We start from the raw sequence: 7,563 nt of genomic DNA, 5'->3' as shown, positions 1-7,563 counted from the left end.
TGAACATGGGTAGGTTTCTGCAAAAACACCACATTTTGAGCAAAAAGCAGAGATAATTCCATTTTTGTGACAGACTTTTCATAGAGATCCCATTCAGAGCGATCTTTAAAACAGACACGGACATGCAGCAGCTTGCCATAGGGCAATACTTCCAGTTTTAAAAAGTTGCGGAAGCCACCTAGTGGATAATAACGGTATTGCGGAAAGACTCGTCATTGGCGGGGAAGCGTTTTCTCTTGATTGACGAGATATCTCGTCAATGGCGGGGAAAGAGATAATAACGAATAATAGTTTCCAATAGGTTGCAGTGCACGTAAATATCTGTGCTGCCACCAGTACTCCGTCCGAGCGCGTCTTCAGCACGACGGCCAGCACTCCAATGCGCAGCTTATTAATCCCAAACAAAGTGAACAAGTTGGTATTTCTGTGCAGAAACATTGAAATTTAAGCATGGTCTGTGTAACATTATGTAAATTCCGCGTCTCTGTCTGATTGTTGTTTCCGTTTTTTTGTTCTTGACGTTCGCTGAATTCTGGGTTTATATTTTAAACTGCCGCTTCAGTTCAGTATAGTCACAGACAGAGCTAACAAGCACGATCTTCCGAGATACTATGCTACTAATAATTCATTAATAAATGCTGTTTTCTTGTGCAAAATTAAATATTTATAGTTAAATGTTTATATTCATATATTAATATTCATAGATTAAAAAATAATAATAATTTGGGGGCATGGACGCCCCAAGGGGTCGGCGGCGCCCTTAGCATTTGCCTATTCCGCCTATGCCCACCCAGATAGCAAAATCTGCATGGCCCACCACTGGGCCACATATTTGCTTGAGTTCTGGCCCAGTTCTGGCTGGGTCCCCGGACCAAAACTGGTCCACACACTAAAAATTGGATCAAACTATTAAATCTGGGCCAGTTGTGGCCCACACCCAGTAAAATAGATCTTACTGACTTGGCCCAGATTTGGCCAGCACACTGTAAAGTGACCTAAATTGTTTATTTGGCCCAGGTCTGGCTAGCACACTGTAAAGTGACTTAAATTGCTTATTTGGCCCAGGTCTGGCCCAGACCCTTTGTTTTATGTGGCCGACAACATCTGCATGGTCCCTGGGCCAGATATGGCCCAGAAACTGGTAAATATTGTATATTTTTTATTTTTCAAGAAAAATACACCCATTTAAGAAGATTAAGAGCCTTTTATTTAAAAAAATACACACATCACATTAATGTGAATTAACAGTTAACAAATACATAAATATGAACATGTTTTAATATATACCAACAATTAACCAAATACATTGTAATTTTGAACATATTAATTCTTAACAAATTCAGTACACTTTACAAAAACCCAACAAATACAAACAGACATATATCTCTTACACAACACATTTTACAAGCACATAACCCACTTTATAAACTATTTTAAAGGGATAGTTCACCCTTAAAATTATAATTTTCTCATAAATCACTTACCCCTGTGTCGTTCTAAACCACCAAGTGCTCTGATTGTCTTCAGAATACATTTTTAGAATTTTTTTTTGAAAACCGGGAGGCTTTTGTCTGTACCATTGACTTAAGTTAGTCTCACAATCCGTTTCCCAGAACAGAATGAAAGACATCGCCAAAAAGGTCCATGTTCCATTAGTAGTTTAATAATAATATTATGAAGTGACAAGAACGATTTCAACAATTTGTTCTCCTCCTTAGTTGTTGAAAGTGTATTCAAGACCAGACTACGGCGATGCTGCTGACATCACCTGCAGCTCACGTCACTTGCTGATGTGGTTACCAATGTTTTTTTTTTTCTACACTCTTTTTTTAAAGCATAATGCAAACATTGTAACAATACTTAAACAGCCCAAATAAATGTACAAATTACTTGGCAGCATATTCTGTCTGTACACTGGCAACTACGTCAGCAGGTGACGTCAGCAGCAGGTGACGTCAGCAGGATGCGCCGTAGTCTGGTCGTTAACAGGCTTTGAACGACCAAGGAGAAGAACAAACTGTTGAAAAAAAATTTCATTGAAATACTGATGGAACACTGAACTTTTTGGCAATGTCTTTCATTCTTTCTGTGAAACAGATTGTAAAACTAACTAAAATCAATGGGACGGACAGAAGCCTCCCAGTTTTCATAAAAAAATATCTAAAAACGTGTTCTAAAGACAATCTAAGCACTTGTTGATTTAGAACAACAGAGGGGAATTGATTTATGATGAAATTGCAATTTTGGGGTGAACTATCCCCTTAAGCAATTACTAACATGTAAAACAAATTAATTAACATTTAAAGAAAAAAATTCTCTCTCACACACACATTGGCATACATGGTTTACGAGGACAATTCCATAGACACAATGTATTTTATACTGAACAAACTCTATATTCTATTGCCTTAACTTACCCCAGTCCCTAACCCCAACCATAACAAAAATCTGATGGAAGTCTTTAATCTATGAAAAAGTACCACTTAGTATTGTGTCCCTGTAAAGCATGTTTATAGCATATTAAACATGTCATTATACACTATTCCACATAAATCTCATATACCAACCCACACGCACACACACCTCTCACACACAAGCCAAGTAATTAAAACAAGTTAAACACGTTTAACCAAAACACCACCACTCTTTTTACAGAACAAAACATTCTCCTTTGCAGACAAACACAGGCGCTAACACTAACTGCTTTTCTTTTGCTAAAGTTGTCTCTTGCACTTACCCTCTCGATCGAGCCACCTCTTCATTGTCCCCTCCACAACTGTAAGGGACCTTCTCCGAACTGCATCTTTAAAATAAATAATCCATATTGTCATTGTGAAATCTTTAACATTTAATGAGCATATTAAAAAGAAATGTCTAATTTTTATTAACAAATAATTAACAGATATATTTACCAATCACTACCTCTCTGAGTTGGAGGGTGGCAAATAAAGTATTTTCCATCCAGTTGAGGTTTTAAGCCAGGGTGTTGTTGGTCGCCCTCTTCAATATATTCCATGTGCAGTCTCGTACATCTGTCCCGCCAATAAGCCCCAACCAGTTAACCTGAAACAGATTTATAGTCTTAATAGTTGGTCATAGTTTCATACAGGACACAGGTCATACAGTAGTTGATTGCTTATATCAAAGAGGTGATGCATGCTATTTCTTGTGTGCTAATTTAAGAAAAGTTGTGTGCAATCCATGGAAGTAAACTGTTGTGTGTTTGTTGTAGTCCAAGAAAAGAGATTTAAGTTGAAGATGATAACTGGCGTCATTGTTTACTAACACTGTAAAAAAATTCTGTAGAAATTACAGTATTACTGGGTATTACTGGCAACTAGCAACACCAGCATATGTTGTGTTTTGGTGCTGGTTTGCTAGTGAACACCAGCTAAAACAGCCTCAAACCAGCACCATCACCAAACCAGCATTAGCACTAGCATCCCATGCTGGTCATACCAGCAAGCCACAGCATATGTTGTGTTTTGGTGCTGGTTTGCTAGTGAACACCAGCTAAAACAGCCTCAAACCAGCACCATCACCAAACCAGCATTAGCACTAGCATCCCATGCTGGTCATACCAGCAAGCCACAGCATATGTTTGTCAAAGGTGGGCCTTGAACCCGAGATGTGTCATTGAAGGTTCAACAACACTAACCACTAGACTATGGGAGCTGTATGAACCCAAGTTGCAGAGACTCACAAGAGGCAGGACTTGAAGGGAATAGACAGTCTTTACTTGAGGTAACTCTTGAAACACAAACTCAAAATACAGGTCTCAAAAGGTAACAAAATTAAGTAGTTCCTCACAGACTGGAAACAGGTAAGTATTCCAATAACAAAGAGTTTCCAAACAAGTAGATCACAAGGTATCTGGGCAAAAGTCTCTCAATAAATCTTAGACCAGAGTTTACATCAAACAAAAGGATTTCAAGACTGAGCAAAGACACACACAAAAGCTTGGTCTTTTATAAACTCACAATTACTAACAGGCACAGGTGATATCAATAGGATAATCATGATCAGAGGTAAGTGGTGGAAGGCCTTGTGTTCTCTGTCTCCCTCTGCTGGACAGACCGTGCTGTGACAGGGCCTCCCCTTTTACGGCCGGCTCCTGACGGCCCAGGACGGTCTGGATGCAGGCGATGAAAAGTTTGGATCAGATCTGAGTCCAAGATGTGTCGGGCTGGTATCCAAGTGCGCTCTTCAGGCCCATATCCCTCCCAATCAACAAGGTATTGAAAACCACGACCACGGCGTCTTGAATCTAACAACCTTCTCACTGTATATGTGGGCCCACCTTCTATGATGCGAGGGGGAGGAGGAGCAGGCACTGGAGGAGACAAAGGAGAGGTTATTAGAGGTTTCAATTGAGACACATGAAAGGTAGGTCTTACTCTCATTGATCTGGGTAGGGCAAGCTGGAATGTGACTGGGTTGATTCGTCTGACAATTCTGAATGGGCCAACAAATCTTGGTGCAAGTTTTTTAGATTCCACTCTTAAGGGCAAATCTTTAGCTGACAACCAGACCCTTTGTCCAATTCGGTAATGGGGAGCAGCCCTCCTTTTCTTGTCTGCATGACTTTTATACAGGGTTGAAGCATGCTTCAAGGCTAGATAAGCCCTATCCCATGTCCTTTTACACCGCTCAACAAACTTTTCAGCACTAGGGACTCCTACCTCTGTTTCTTGGCTGAAGAACAATGGTGGTTCAAAACCGAATTGACACTTAAATGGAGATAAACCAGTGGAGGAGCTGCGCAATGTATTGTGTGCCAGTTCTGCCCAGACCAGGAACCGACTCCAGGAGGATGGTTGATGGGATGTGAAGCAGCGAAGGTACTTCTCCAATTGCTGGTTTACTCGTTCGGTCTGGCCATTAGATTGGGGGTGGAAACCTGATGAAAGACTAACAGAAGAGCCAAATAGTGACCAGAATGCTTTCCAATAACGAGACATAAACTGGGGACCACGGTCACTAACAATGTCCACTGGAATTCCGTGGATCCTTACAACATTCTGAAGGACTATGACAGCTGTCTCTTTAGCAGAGGTAAGTTTAGGTAAAGGAATGAAGTGTGCTGCCTTAGAGAAGCGATCCACCACCACTAAAACAACAGTGTTACCTTCTGACACTGGCAAACCGGTGATAAAATCCATGGATATGTGGGACCAGGGGCGTTTTGGGATGGGCAATGGGTGTAGAAGACCGGAAGGCCGCTGGTTAGATGATTTTTGTTGTGCACAGACCGGACAGGCTTGAACAAAAGATCGGACCTCTTTTGATATTTCTGGCCACCAAAAACGTCGCTGAATAAAGTCCAATGTTCTCTCTGCTCCTGAATGTCCAGCGAGGGCAGAGGCATGCCCCCACTGCAGGACCTCAGACCTAGTTTCCTTGGGAACAAACAAACAACCCGTTGGAACATCATCAGGAATCTGTGTACCGTGAAGTGCCTCTCGTACTGTATCCTCAATGGACCGGCAAACAGGTGCAAGAATGTGGTCTCTGGGGATGACAAACTCAGGGAGACGGTCAATCTGGGAACAATCATACTGACGTGACAAGGCGTCAGCCTTAACATTCTTTGATCCAGGTTTATAAGAGATCACAAAATTAAAACGGGTAAAAAAGAGAGACCATCTTGCCTGGCGGGGGTTAAGTCGCTTTGCCTGCTGTAGGTAGGACAGGTTCTTGTGATCTGTCCATACAACAAAAGGGTGCTTAGACCCCTCAAGCCAGTGGCGCCACTCCTCCAGTGCAAGTTTGACGGCTAAGAGCTCTCGGTTTCCCACATCATAATTTCTCTCAGCTGCAGACAATCTTCTGGAAAAGAAGGAACATGGATGAACCCTATTATCAGCAACAGATCTCTGGGAGAGCACTGCTCCTACGCCCACTTCAGACGCATCCACCTCTACAATAAATGGTATTTCAGGGTCTGGGTGTACCAAGATTGGGGCGGAAGAGAATAGCCTCTTTAGTCTGTGAAATGAACTTATAGCCTCAGTTGTCCAGTGAATGTGAGTGGGTGTGCCTTTAGTGAGTGCACATATAGGAGCTGCAATTGTGCTAAAGTTTCGGATAAACTTCCTATAAAAATTAGCAAAGCCAAGGAACCTTTGTACCTGCTTGAGGGTTTTAGGCAGGGGCCAGTCAGTAATGGCAGATACCTTCCTTGGTTCCATCTGGATGCCTTTTTGGGAGATAACATAACCTAGAAAGGAGACTTGGGACACATGAAACTCACACTTCTCAAGTTTTACGAATAGGTGGTTCTCAAGCAGCTTCTTTAGAACTTGTCTGACATGGTAAACATGTTCCTGTAGAGAATTGGAGAAGATTAGAATGTCATCCAAATATACAAACACAAAACGGTTCAACATCTCCCTTAAGACATCATTGATGAAGGCCTGAAATACAGCTGGAGCATTTGCTAATCCAAAGGGCATGACTTGGTATTCCCAGTGGCCAGTTGGGGTACTGAAGGCTGTCTTCCACTCGTCTCCCTCCCTTACACGTATCAAGTTATATGCATTCCGCAGGTCTAGTTTTGAAAAGACTTTAGCTTTCTAAAGCAGTTCAAAAGCAGATGCCATGAGAGGAAGAGGGTAACGATTCTTAACAGTTATCTTATTGAGTCCCCGGTAATCTATGCATGGCCTAAGGCCACCATCTTTCTTAGCCACAAAAAAGAAGCCAGCGCTAGCTGGTGAAACTGAGGGTCGAATGAAACCAGTCTTTAAAGCATCCTTAACATATTCACTCATTGCCTTAGTTTCTGGGGCCGAGAGGGAAAATAAATGACCTCTAGGAGGGAATGTGCCAGGAAGAAGGTCAATTGCACAGTCATAGCGCCTATGAGGTGGTAACTTGGTAGCTCGTTGTTTGCTAGCTACTTCCTTCAAATCATGATATTCGGGCGGCATGAGAGTCAGGTCTAGTGGATTATTCAAAACATAGTCACTCACCTCTTCAACCGCAGCAAGGATCCCCTTGCTCTCAGGTATGGCCAAAGCAGTAGAGGTGCAAGAGTCTTTACATGGAACCCCCCAGTTCAGAAGAGTTCCTGAGGCCCACGAAAACTGGGGGTTATGAAGCCGGAGCCAAGGATAACCAAGGATCAGGGGTTCTCTAGAGGACTCAATAAGATAAAAAGAGATTAGTTAGTGGTGGTTAGATTCAATGGTTAGATGCAGTGGAACAGTTTTAAAGCTGATTATTCCAGATCCAATTGGCCTGCCATCCAAGGCTTCTACTTTCCAGGAAGAAGGGCAAGTCTCATAGGGAATACACATTTTCTTTGCCAAGTCAATATCCAAAAAGTTATCTGCTGCACCTGAATCCACAAATGCCTTCAAAGAAATTACCCTCTCTTTGGTATCCCACCAAGTAAGGGCAGCGGACAACAGTAAACGGGAGTAAGGAGAGTCAATCTGGGCAGTTCCACTCGCTAAGGTCCCCTCACCCCCTAGCGAGCTTTGGTTTTTAAAGCTAGTTGAGGACATGAGGAGCGCATATGACCAGAAACTCCACAGTAGAAACAACGGCCTTCTCTCA

General features: G+C 42.2%; 1 long non-coding RNA gene across 2 annotated transcripts in view; it reads right to left on the bottom strand.

Moving 5' to 3' along the window:
- Nucleotides 1-2,357: 2,357 nt before the first annotated feature.
- The window catches only part of LOC141358983 (uncharacterized), a 49,275-nt gene continuing 44,069 nt past the window's right edge, over nt 2,358-7,563 (bottom strand). The window contains exons 2-3 of one of the 2 annotated variants that reach the window (XR_012365578.1): nt 2,913-3,063; nt 2,358-2,803 (exon numbers count right to left, since the gene is read on the bottom strand). This is a non-coding gene — a long non-coding RNA (uncharacterized lncRNA). The remainder of the gene's footprint in view (nt 2,804-2,912; nt 3,064-7,563) is intronic. The other variant, XR_012365579.1, reaches the window with a different exon arrangement.

Source organism: Misgurnus anguillicaudatus, chromosome 22, assembly GCF_027580225.2.
Source record: "Misgurnus anguillicaudatus chromosome 22, ASM2758022v2, whole genome shotgun sequence".
In the NCBI taxonomy this organism is placed as follows: domain Eukaryota; kingdom Metazoa; phylum Chordata; class Actinopteri; order Cypriniformes; family Cobitidae; genus Misgurnus; species Misgurnus anguillicaudatus.
This window is presented reverse-complemented; position numbering and strand designations above follow the sequence as displayed.